The following is a 14,270-nucleotide window of genomic DNA, read 5'->3' on the forward strand; positions in this document are numbered from 1 at the left end:
AAACTTTATTAGCCATTTCCGGATTCTATAATCCATTAGGCCATATCCAAATGTTATGCTTCAAACATCTAAAAGGGCATCTAATCAATTGCATATACAACAAAAAATTACATAAAAGAAGTAACTGAAACTTTACTTATGAAATGATGTAGTTTTGGCTACTTATTCATGATATTTAAAACATAACTATTATTCTACCCCAACTAATTAGTTTTTTTCTACATGAAGTAACCTTTCTTTTCCTTTATAGTTATATATAAGCATTGATAACAATGATAAAAATTCAGTTCATGATCCGTTTGCCTCTTACTATCCTTCAAGGTAATTATGTCTTCTATAGTTGAAGTTTTATAATCATATACGCCCTTAATTATCAATGATTATTTTTTACTGATTTGGAAACTAAAATGCAGGGTAGTTATGCCTCCTTTATACAAAAGCTTTTAAAGTTATTGACGAAAATCAATGTTCGTTAATACTTATTGTAACCTTCGGTAATTTCTCTGTTTGAGGTCTCATGTTAATTAGCCTTTTCAGCCTTATTTGTAATTATTGGTGTTCTTCCTGTTTGAAATCTTACGTATCCGTTTGCTCCGAAATTTACTTGTGGGTATCTTATTTTCACTTTTGTAGTTGGTTAATTTGTTTTATGGGTATGTTGTTGAGTGCTTATTTGTATGATATGGGTTCTGCTTTAAATGTTGAAATTGAACAACCAATCAGACATTACTAATAAATCATTCCATATACAAGATTGAAATTTTTTGTGGGTTAATCATTTTGTTTCTCCGGATATTTCACCGGCAGTTTTACTATTTGACCGGAAAGTTTCACTTTGTTTTATGTCGACTAAAGTAGATCCAATGCCATTTTAGCCCATTGCTTATGTTTTTATTTGTTCCAAGTTTTTATGACGTTACATGTGTACAATTTTATGAAAACGTTTATAATGAATAAAAATAACAAAAACCCATAAAAACAAAAGGCTTCAAATCCAGAGAACCTTCTCTAGTTTATATGATTATTATTTAGAATTTAATTTCTGTTCCAAGGACCCCAAAGTAATGACGTATGTCTGGACCAGTTGGCTTCGAGTTTTGGGCTTTGATTGGGCAAACTTTCCCTCTCATCAACTTTGAGGCTCTTAAGAGTAAATAAAATTTATTCCTTGCCAATGTAGGACCTAACAAAAAGCCTACTTATTTAGTTGTTTATAAGTTATATAAACTACGAACATAAATATGTTCCAAAATGTCATTTTCACATTTCACTAGTATAGACGATTAACAGTACTATATGATGTAACCAATGTGTGGCATCAACCATTATGATTTCGTTAAAGTAATTCGACACTAAAAAACTTTCATAATGATGTTAGGTAAGTGTTGTAATTTCTAAAGGTTGAAAATTTCTGAAAAATGCCAAAAAGAAATGGATAAATAAATTATAAGCAAGAGGACAAGAGGTTAGCTCTCAAGCATCGTTTCTTTTTGGTTCTTAGAATATCTCGAGAAGTTTTCTTTTTTTACTATTTCTTTGCCATTAGAATTAATTGCTTTTGAAGTTAATAGATCAACGTTCGGTCGACCAGTCTTCTGGTTTTGATGGTTCAGTTAATTTTCACTGATCCGGAAAAACCTAGATGAGATAATTATGGTTCAGTTAGTTTTCACTGATCCGGAAAAACCTAGATGAGATAATTATTACATCATAATTATTTTTAATACTATAAGATTTAAATAAATACAAAAACTCCTCTAGACTTATGTTTTAAAAGAGCAAGATGCAAGAAAAAAACGTTCTATTTTATATACAAAATTCCAAAGAAATTATCTTAGGCTCAGTTTTAGGAAACTTAACTTTATATATATATATATATATATATATATATATATATATATATATATATATATATATATATATATATATATATATATATATAAGGGTTATATGGAAAATAAATGATTAAAACAACATATATTTGAATCAATGAAAACATGACAACACATCACTTTCACTTTAGAGTAACTACCTACATAAATAACTTCCACAATACATTACTTGTGAATAAAAAAATAGACACGTATCATTTGATTATTTGTTCCAACATATGTTACCCTAATTATTTATTTTCCATAGAACTCAAATGATATTTAGATAGTTCAGTTGTAATGGACAAACTAGCTTTTTGTACGATTGATTTCACTAGTTTGTATACAGGCGGTTTTTGGCATTTAAAAAACTGGAGCTTAATTAGGAGTAGTATAGTGGTTATATGTAACCATTTTTTTAATATATAAAAAGACGGTAACATGACTGGTCCCGGTTTAACCACTGGTCCGATACGATTTTTAAAACAGATAATAAGAAATTTTTAGATGCTTATTTGCTTATTGCGGTTTGACACCGCTAATAAGTTGTTTTTAGTATTTGGATGTATTAAAATTAAAAGTGGTTATTGAGTAAAATAAGAAGTTTTTGATAAGTTAGTAGGTTGTTACTTATTTAAAATAACTTATAACTTATTTAAACAATTTACCATATTAACTCTATTATAGTTATATGTTTATATATATCCAGCCCTTATCGGTCATTTTGCATCTATAAGTAGAAATACTAAAAAAAACATTTGTTTTTTTACTTTGATTTGACACCAAAAAAACTAATAATCAGTTTTAAATAAACAATCTCAAATCCTTTTTTAAGTTTCACGTTTTATACACAGCGATTTTTTTCAATAATATTTTATTATAACCTTTCTAATAAATTGAAGTTTTAACATTTTTTTGTTTTGATTGTCGGTATTAATATTAAATTGGTAATGGTTTGTTTCTTTTCATAATTACATATGCAACGTTGTGGAACGAGAAAAACCGAAATATAAATTCTAAATTTATTAGTATTTATCTTTAGTTTTGTGTATTGTAATATTTTTATTTTATTTAATGTTATTATTAGATATTTTTTAATTTTAAGGCTTGTTATTATTCACTTATTTATATTGAACACTTATTGTCATTAAAATATTAGCTTTTTTGTTTATTTTTATTCAACCCCTAATAATGTTATTTTACCACTTAAGTATATTTTAGTTTCTAATTTATTTATTTATTACTATTTAATTAATTCTATCAAATATTTAATAATATTTTAATTATGAAATATAAATTTATACTGATAAGTCTTTATTAAAATAGTTTGTATTAAAATATAATGTGGGTTTAAAAATGACTAACTAAATAGATGAGATTATATAGAACATTTTAAATAGATAAGTATATAGATTAGTTAAATTTAAAGAAAAAATTATTAAAAGATGTTAATTATTGGAGATGTCATTTAATTAGAAGTTAAATGTAATGGAACGATGATGTGTCAATAATATGAAGTCATATTATATTTTAACTATTGGAAATGCTCTAAATTAAATGTTTCAAATTTTCAATTAATTGGCCAATGTTCGGAAAAAAAATTATTACCTAATATCATTAAATTTGATAAAATAAGTGGAAATGATGCAATAAATTGAAAATTCTATGCGTGAGTTCAATAATTGAAGATAATTTTAAAGCAAACCAAACAAAAATGAATAACTACGCAAAGTGTGATGGTATATCATTTTACAAATCTTAGTAAAAAACTATTTAAAAACAAAAAAAATCATGCAAACTACAAAATTTATAGACAACTGTCTATCCTTTATACATAATTTCTTTTTACCAAGTATGTTTTGGTTTATTCTATAAATAAGGATAAAATAATTAACATTGGTGAAGAAGCAAATAATTGAGGGATAGTGGGTAATTGAGTTGGCACCATGTATGTATTTATAATGTCTCAATCACAATATAAATCAATTGATTGAAGCCCATACCTTATCTTGATTGAGATGTGTCTTTTGTTGCTTATATATTGCTTTCCTACCAATCATAACTAGCTAATTTTTTTAGTAAGAGTATTTATTCTATAATACAGTATAATTGAAAAGTTATCTAATTATGTAAGGAGTGATTATATCTTTTTGTATACTTTAAATAAATAAGTTAATGAGTGTTTGAAAATGACTTTGGAATATATATGTAGTGGAGTTACTCATCAATAACTCATACGAAATATAATTTGCTACTCCGGAGTTGTGTCCCAAAACCCAGGCAAAGATATTAGTGGAATGTTTGCTTTTAATAAAGCTCCACCAAACAAGAAAAAATAAATTGTACGCCTATAATCGGCCAAAAATAGGACATGTAATGTTGGAAATTATAATAAGCTTACGTTTGGGAAGTTCTGTCCCAGATATCAAGAAAATCAAAAGGAAACTGGGTTTATATTAGTAACTAGGTGTTATGCGTGTATTACACGGGTTTATAAAAAAAAATTTAGTATAAAATTATAATCATCACGTATTTTTAAAGTAATAATTTCACATAAATAGAAAGAATATAATAACTAAAGTAAGTAATTGAATAATAATCTACTTTACATATATAAATCTCATTAAAATAAATTTAGGAAAATAAAAAATGCAAGAAAATGACAAGTGGAAAAAAAATAATTTAAAAACTCTTAGAAAATGACATAAGAAAATGACAAGTGAAAAAAAAAATAATTCAAAAACTCTTAGAAAATGAAATGTGTTAAATTCAATGAGACCATTACATTTGACAAAATTGATTTTTATTTATCATTATATACTTATAAAGGAAACATTTTTCCTTTCACCACATTCATTTGAAACTCTCATTCTTTTTTCTTTTCACCACATTCATTTGAAACTCCCATGACTTTTCAATTTCTCTTTATAATAATAACAATAATAATAATTTGGTAAATTAGGTTAAATAAATATCAAACCTAAAGTGTAACCATATATAAACTAAATTTTAATATTAAAATAATATCTTTACTTCTACTTATAAAATTATGTTTTTTTAACTTTTAACATATTATACTTAATTTATTAGTTTTAATATATTGTTGGATGTAAACCATTATCATTTTAAAGGTATAATTTTTGATCAATTTGTATAAAATACTTAAATTATTAATTAAAATATAATGTTACAAGGTCAACTTAAATATAAATTTTAGTATAACTTAAACAACTCAAAGAATATTTTATAAATAGTTAAAAGTGATAAATTGTAGTGTCTTTCTAATAATGATTATAAGTTGGATAATAAGCTTAAATAAATATCAAACCTAAAGTGTAATCATAAATAGACTAAATTTCAATTTTAAAATAATATATTTACTTCTATTTTGAAAGTTATGTCTTTAAATTTTAACATATTATACTTAATTTATTAGATTTAAAATGTTGTTGTATGTAAACCATTATCAGTTTAAAGCTACAACTTTTGAATAGTTTTGATAAAATACTTAAATTGTTAATTTAAATATAACATTACAGTATCAATTTAAATATAAATTTCAGTTCCACTAAAAAAAAACAAAGAATTTTGTTAAATAGTCAAAAGTGAGAAATTTTAGTGGTAAATGCAAAAACTAAATTGGAATATCAATTTAACTAAAATATTTCCTAAAAATAGTTTTATAATCGTTAAAAATTTTCAAATAAGTAGCTTAAAGTAACTCACAATAACAATAGTTAAAAATAACTTTATATAAATGATTATATTGTTACCTTTAAAATCAAAAAATAATGTTTGATGTTTTAAATAATTATAATGATAGAAGTTAAAACATTAAGCAAATAAATATTAAAAAATTAGTTAACAATAACAACTATAAATAATATTAAATCATATATAATATTTAATTTTATTAATATGTAACTCGTGGGTAGAAGTCATTCAAACGATTGAGATTATGACGCTATAATAGATGTATATATTATCATATAATTGAAAATAATCAATATATTATATCAACTTAGTATACAAATAATTATATCAAATTTAACAACAACATTAATGTTATATTTAAAAAAAATATATTTTTAAAGACTTCAACTATATAGATATTTCTGCGCATTACAATGTCAACTCAGATATAAATTTATGTTCTATTAAAAAACCAAAGAATATTTTGTAAATAGTTAAAAGTGATAAACTATAGTGATAAATGCAAAAACTAAATTGTAATCTTAATATAACTAAAATATTTCCTAAATATATTTTTATAATCGTTAAAAGTTTTCAAATAAGTAGCTTAAAATAACTTACAATAACAATAGTTAAAAATAATTGTATAAAAATGATTATATTGTTAGCTTTAAAATAAAAAACAATGTTTGGTGTTTTAAATAATTATAATGATAAAAATTAAAACATTAAGCAAATAATTTTTGAAAAAGTAATTGACAATAACAGCTATAAATAACATTAAATCATATATTATATTCAATTTTATTCATGTGTAACTCGCAGGTATAAATCATTCAAACGATTGAGATTATGAAGTTATAATATATATATATATATATATATATATATATATATATATATATTATCATATAAATCAAAATAATTAATATATTATATTAATTTAGTATACAAATTATTATATCAAATTTAATAACAACGTTAATGTTATATTTAAAAAAACATATATTTGTAAATACTTCAATTATATAGGTGTTTCTGCGCAACGCACGGAAATTCGTCTAGTTATGTTATATTATAAACATTTTTTTATGATTAACATAAACAAGTTAGCAAAAAGCTAATAACAAATGTAAGCACACACATAGATGGAGGACGAAATATGTCAAAAAGATATCAACTTTACTGTAGCTAACGCCACATAATTTTATTAATCTATAGTATAATTACAAAGGAATATCCATCAGCTGGTTTTGAAGCCACGCCACCTATGTAATGTTTATCTTTCTATTCTATTTAGGAACCAACAATAAAAAATAAATAAATAAATAATCAAGAATTAAGTCAATTAAAGCCATCTCTTTTAGGTTGTTTCTCCGAGCAAAACTCATTTCTAAACATCCAAATCAACCACCATGTTGCCATTATAATCACTTCCAATACCATACGCCTAGAACTCCACATTTTAATAGAATTATACCAATGGGTCACTCGTCATTAACGCCGCATATATGACACAAAACAGAAGGAACGTCATAACATCTATGAACCATATTCACCTGTGTTAGGAAGCTTATTAAGACATCTCCAGAAAAAAATATATACTTATATATTCACTTTCTTTGGCAAGAAATGATTCCACCTAGTTTTGATATGAGCCATCCGGTGACAAATTCTATCAATCATCAACCTAATCTCGATAGCCATAAAATCATGGGAAAATTACAAATCTAGCATTTTTTTTTCTTAATTACCTATCAAAAAATAGCCAAAAAATACCACTTAGCCAAAAATAGCCCACAAAAACGCTGTTGACTACTGTTTTAGGCCTAAAACTACTATTTTGTGCAAATGGGCTACTGTTTCAAGGGCCCGTTTACTTTTTCGTGGTCCATTAGCCCAAAGTATATAATGAAATTTTTTTTAGATTTGGTTATTTTACCTATTGTTTTCTTTGGTTTGGCTACTTTTTTTCTCTCAATTGAGCACCCGAAAACACAACTAGGTTTTTCTACTTTTCATCAAAATTTTACCGTCTTTATGATTAGGAGTAGGTTTTATATATATGGTTAAATTTTTTTTGAAAAAAATCGAAAAAAAAATATAAAACCGTAGGTTTTTGGAAAAAACAGTAGATAAAACCCCCAAAATAGTAGATTAAAAAAAATCGTAGTTTTTTGGACAAAACAGTAGATAAAACCCTCAAAATAATAGATTAATTAAAAATAAAAAAAAATAAAAAATAAAAATAAAAAACCGTAGCTTTTTCCCAAAAACCATAGACTACGGTTTGGGAAACCGTAGGTTTTATAATACCAACGGTTTTGTATGGCAAAAATGAATTTTTTTTTTTAATAGAAAACGTGAAACAGTAGACGAAATGTCGAAATAATAGGCGAATCTCGAAACCTACGGTTTCGTGGGCTATTTTTGGCCATTACTAATTTTTGACTAAAAATTGCTAATTACCCCTTAATTTGGCTAGATTTATAATTACCCCTAAAATCATTTTCACCTCCACCCATGTCCCAAATCCATACATCGGAGTTATCCAAGATTTAGAAATCATGAAGCAAAAGTTCCATTCCTACCATATGAGCTTGTTCGACACCTCCTCTAATATCACGCCTTCAATTCCAAGTCCACCCACCATTCTACCACCCTTGCATTAACAAAGAGTTTATATCTACCTCAAACTAAAACAACCAAGGAAATCGAAACATAAGTGGCATATCCCCAACCCTCAGGTTAGGAAATTATTAAGTCAATTAAAGCCTATAATCGGCCGAATACACCTCCCATCACCCACCTTTATTAGGAAATAACTTCGAAGTATATATACACCCACTATCATGAATTTGATTAATAGTGTTAACGTTTCCCCCTAGCTTCCTCCGTTCCTCTATGATTACTCGTGTTATCATACCAGCCCAAACCAACTTATTCACCATGTAAAGCTTTAATGAAACTAACCCATAAAGCTTTCTTATGATTTAGATAACGCCATTTCCACTTTAAAAGCAAAGCTTTATTAAAAGCATCTAAAGAACCAAGTCACCAATATACCACCTTTTTTTATCTTTACTAGCAAGAACCATCTACTACCTAACCCAATGCATCTTTATCTCACCAACATTGCCACCCAAAAAAAATGAAGCCCTAATATTCTTTAGAAATTTATTCACAAAGCCATACATACGAAAATAAGACATGTAATAAGTACCAAGTGAACCCAACACAAAATTCAAAAAAGTGGAAACGACCACAAATAGACATCATCTTGACTTTCCAATAGGAAAACTTCTTCACAAATCTATCACTGATAGACATCCAACATGTAACTCTAGACATAACTGCTCCAACTAGAATACACACATAAACAAAAGGCAAATTTGCAGCTTTACATCCGGTCACCAACGAGAACTGCTCCACTTCCACAAATAGAACTCCAGTACCATAAATATTTAATTTATGTAGATTGATTTGTAGCCCTGAAACCATGTAAAAAACAATGCAAAATATGAAGACTTTCGAAATCTGTAGAAATACCATTAATAAATAACGTATATCTAGTTGAATCTAAACAAGCTTGTGTTGGAACTTTGTTTACTAATATACTTTGGGGGACTTGTCCCACATTGGAAACAAGAAAGGAAAAGTTACTCCTTATATAGGTCTAAGCCGCCTCATTAACTTACCAGTATGGATAAAACGTTGGGTCAAGATGAATGGGTTTAATTTATGGTGTAGGATCTTTTTATTTTTTAAAAATTTGTAATTAATGAATGAAAAAATAAAATTTGTAATTAATGAATGACACGTAATTTTATTTTTTAAAAATTCGTAACCAATGAATGACACGTATTATGATAGTTATTTTCGGTTGAATATTTAATGGTCAAAAGATGGGCCTTAGGGTCTTCCTAATTAAATATTTTAATTATGAAATTAATTTTTATTTTTTAAAAATTCGTAATTACTGAATGACATGTATTATGACAGTTATTTTCGGTTTCAACAGTTTCCAGCTGTCATAATGAATACCTATAAATACATGTTTTCAGTCATTTGAAGGGGGTTACAAAAATCATTTTTCACACCACAAATTCTCTTGCAAATTCGTTTTTCCTGGAGATGAAGGGTACATAGAAATTTCGACAGATTCAAGACCACTTCTTGGATTAACTATAATTAGGATGTACTTGACCCGATTGTAGCATGATCCTTTTGGAATCATATTATTAATTAGTATTTAATCAGAAATTAATTTGGAATTAATTTTGGGATTAAAGGAACTGATTAAAAGTGTAGGGACTGTTTTGTAATTATTTGATAGTTAAGGCTTTGGGCCAATAGATCACCTTATTAAGCAAGGGCCGAAAATCCTAGAAGGATCTAGGAGTTTTTGTCCAAGGCTAAAGGATAGGAGGTCCATGGACTTGCTTAGGCCCTAAGCTAAGGGATTAGGGTTTCCACCTTGAAACCCTAGTTGACCTCAAGTATAAATAGACCCCCTTAGGCTCTAGATTTCGTCAACCTTGGAGAAACCCTAATAAGAGCCGAATTTTGGAGCTAGTTACCCTCTCACCTTTCTCTCATATTCATCCTTTCACCTAGTGTGTTTGTGAGCCATTAGAGGTACTACAATTATGGTACTTGTTCTCAAGAGCTACGAAAATTCAAGGAACTAGTTGTTATTACTATATAGCAACAAAAGGTATGTATTCTATTCTTTGTTTGTGAATTTCGAAAATAGTAGATGCATGCTAGGGTTTCCTTTTGTGTTCATTTGTTGTATGTCTAATAGTGAAAACATAGATCCAAATTAGGGTTGCATGCACACATAAGCTTGTTTGTATAAAACCAACAGTGGTATCAGAGCCTTTGGTTTTGTTTTCAATAGGATTTGATACAAAATTATGAACATAACAAATTAGGGTTTATGGATAATAAACCCTAGGGCATTGATTTTTCGAAATTAGGGTTCCAAAACCCTAGTTTTCGAATTTTGTTAGGGTTTCTTGAACCCTTTCCTTTGGCATTAAGATTTCGAAATTAGGGTTGTCTAACCCTAGGGTTTTCGAAAATGCCTTATCCCCAAGATAAGATTCCAAGATTTTAGGGATTAGGATAATGCCATCTTTTGTAATTATCCATTTAATTGTTTAAATAGATAATTAAAGATCTTTGAATTATCCCATCCCACATTTTCGAATTTTAGGGGACAAAGGGATTAGGTTAAATTAATTTTTTAATTTAGTGGATAATCCTTCAAGATTTAATAATTTAAATTAATTGTTTAATTTTTGATAATTATTAAATCAAAGTTTTAATATTTAAGATTTTAAAATTAAAATGTATTAATTTTTGAAAATTTTCAATTTTAATTAAAACCCTAGTATTTTGAAAATTTTAAAATACACTCTTATACTATTATAATATTATAAGATTAATTATATATATATATATATATATATATATATATATGTATAAGATTAAGCTAGTCTTACCGTTATTAGGCCTCATTCACGAAGCCGATCTATAAGGGGGTATAAGGTTGTTGTCTATAAAATAGCAGTTTAATAGGTGTCCACTCTCACCCATCGCTTCCTTGATTGGTGGAGGGTCGTTAGCCGAGCGGGTAGGATATGACAACTAATTCCTCATTAAAAGTATAATGATTAATAAAGTAACTAAATATTTTTATAAAATTCTCAATCTTAGTTACTTTAGGAAAAATGTGAAAATGATGCTATTTCATGAAATTACAATTTGCACCCTGCCAAGTCGTTAGTGAAGCATGTGTGGTTAACCGACACACTAATTTGAGACTAGAAAAGGTGGCAAAGGGTAGCTTGATGTTTATCATAGATCAACGGAGCGTGTATGTAACATCCCAAAAATACAGGCCAAAAAAATCATTTTTAAGTACGTCATTATAAACCAACAGTGTGATAAAACATCCGTAATATCATGTCGTGTCAAAACCAAAGTAGAAATAATCAAACGTGTTATCATAAAATAATATCAGAGTGTAATCCCAAAGATCTCATGTGCGGAAAACCATAGTGTGATGCGCTGCGATCAAGCCGGCTCCTTTCCATTAAACACGAGGTACCTGAAACCAAAACTGAAAACCGTAAGCACGAAGCTTAGTGAGTTCCCCCATCATACCGCATACCATACAATCACATAACATACATATATGGTCAGGCATATCTGGGTGCCCGACCTACCCCTTCGGTCCTTTCGACCGGATACAAACTAGTCTATCTGGGAGTTGGCCTCCCCTTCGGTCCTCTTGATCGGATACTGACTAGCATATTTGGGTGCTGGTCTCCCCTTCGGTCCTCTCGACCGGATACTGACTAGCATATCTGGGTGCTGGTCTCCCCTTCGGTCCTCTCGACCAGATACTGACTAGCATGTCTGGGAGCTGGCCTCCCCTTCGGTCCTCTCGACCGGATACTGACTAGCATATCTAGGAGCTAGCCTCCCCTTCGGTCCTCTCGACCGGATACTGGGGACTACTTCACCCCTACTACTACCACATAACACATACATCACATAATCTATCTAGCATGGCTGGGCATGACCGCCCCTTCGGCCCTATCGACCGTTATTCTGGGGGACTATCTCCCCCTACTGCCTCTAACTCATATAACAGGTCATGCTAGCATGTAAACATAATATCACATACTGTCAGACGTATCTGGGGTGTCTGACTACCCTTCGGTCCTAACAACTGATCTCTATTGATGAGTCATGAAACCCCGTCCATGCTCCCACTGATAGTGAGATACGGGCCCAGCCCACACTCACTCTTTCCCTAACTTGGGCCTCGCCCTTAATCTGCTGCTAATGAGATGTGGAATACCATCAACACTCTGCTATTGGTGAGATGCGGGACCTCGCCCACACTCACCTCCCTACCAGGCACATACAGGTATCACACAGACAACAAGTACAAACTATCACATAAACCATTCCTTGGGCACCCGCTCGCTATCACTGGACCTAGTCCGGAATATCATACTAGCATACTGTGCCTAGGGCTAACCCCCGAGTCTTCTAATCATAACTACATGGGTCGGCATTGTGGCCGTAGACCCATCCATACAAAAAGGAAACTCACCTGTACTGGCTGAACTTGCTGATGATCCCACTAGCTGCCGACCGACAACTCTCTGAACTCCTACTCAACTACCTCCCCGAGCTTCAATATCAACGCAACACTTAGTCTAACTGACCCCCGACAGTCAACCAAGTCAATTCTGGTCTAAGTCAAAGTCCTGGTCAAAGTCAACCTTCCAGGTCAACCCTACTCGCCGAGTCCACCTACTGACTCGCCGAGTTCATATGCTCAGGGTCCTTCCATTCGCGACTCGACTCGCCGAGTCAGTCCATGACTCGCCGAGTCCAACGATTTCCGAGTCCTGACCTGTCCAACTCGCTGAGTCTCCACCTGACTCATTGATTCGAGTCTCAACTCGAAGGGTTTGGGGCTTTGCGACATGACTCGCCGAGTCCAAGAACAGACTCGCCGAGTACAAGGTAATCTTCATCCAACTCGCCGAGTTCATGCCCAACTTCTTCCGACTCGACGAGTTGTTCATCCCAGTCGTCGAGTTCCTCCTTATCTTCATGCTACTCACCGAGTCCACTCGAAGGACTCGCCGAGTCCATTCAGATCTTGATACATGCAGAGGACTTTTGAGTCATGCATAGACCCCAAACTGTAGATCCATCCTTCCCATGCCTATTCCTCACGTAAAGTTGCAAACTTTACATGTAGAGATGGAGATCTAGGCAAAATTCACCATAAACTAGGGTCTAAGGCCAAAAGGCTCCCAAAATTGACTCAAGGGCTGATACTTTGTGCTTCTCTAGTCCATAACACACTTGGATCTGAAGTAGCAACTCCAGATCCGGCTTCTAACTCAAATGGGTGACTAACCATGGCTTAAAAGTCCCAAATCTCACAACCATAGAAGATCTAAAGGAGAGAAACGACTTAATACCTTCAATATCTTAGAAAGATTCCCAAATCTTCGGATCCAAGGCCAATCCTTGAAGCTTCAATGATTCCTCCTTCTTCTTCTTCCTTCAAATCACTCAAAATCGCTTGGGAGCTTGAATGGGCAACAATGGGGCTTAGGGTTCGATGTTTTGGGTGAAAGAGGCAGTAAATGAACCCTAGGGGAGAGAATGAGACGTTTAAATAGGCTCTAAGTCCCGAATTTAGGGTTTTCCTCGCACAGACCAGACTCGCCGAGTCTCCTTGGCCGACTCGCTGAGTCGGTCACTTACTCCTCGACCCGGATCCCGCTCGGACTCGCCGAGTTCCTCCTTGGACTCGCCGAGTCACCCCTTAAAATTAGGGTTTTCTTTCCTTTCTTGTCCTTCCAAACTTTGGGGTGTTACAGTGTATGGCTAACTGGCACATTGATTAGGCGATTTGTAACATTAAGAGTACCAAGTACATTTGCATGGTTATTCACACCTTGTTTGTGATCCTCGGTATCACAGTCACAAACTTGAAGGGCATATCGAGATTTAAACATGACATTGAAAAGTTTAATGAATCTCAAAAGATCTAGGAATTTCAATACATTTAAAACTTAATTTCTATTTCGTTTTTTATGGTGGAAATTAGTGAATCATCATTCACTTACCTTCAAATTATTTGTAGTTTGGATTACGGAA

Source organism: Lactuca serriola, chromosome 8, assembly GCF_051521515.1.
Source record: "Lactuca serriola cultivar US96UC23 chromosome 8, Lser_US96UC23_V15, whole genome shotgun sequence".
NCBI lineage: Eukaryota > Viridiplantae > Streptophyta > Magnoliopsida > Asterales > Asteraceae > Lactuca > Lactuca serriola.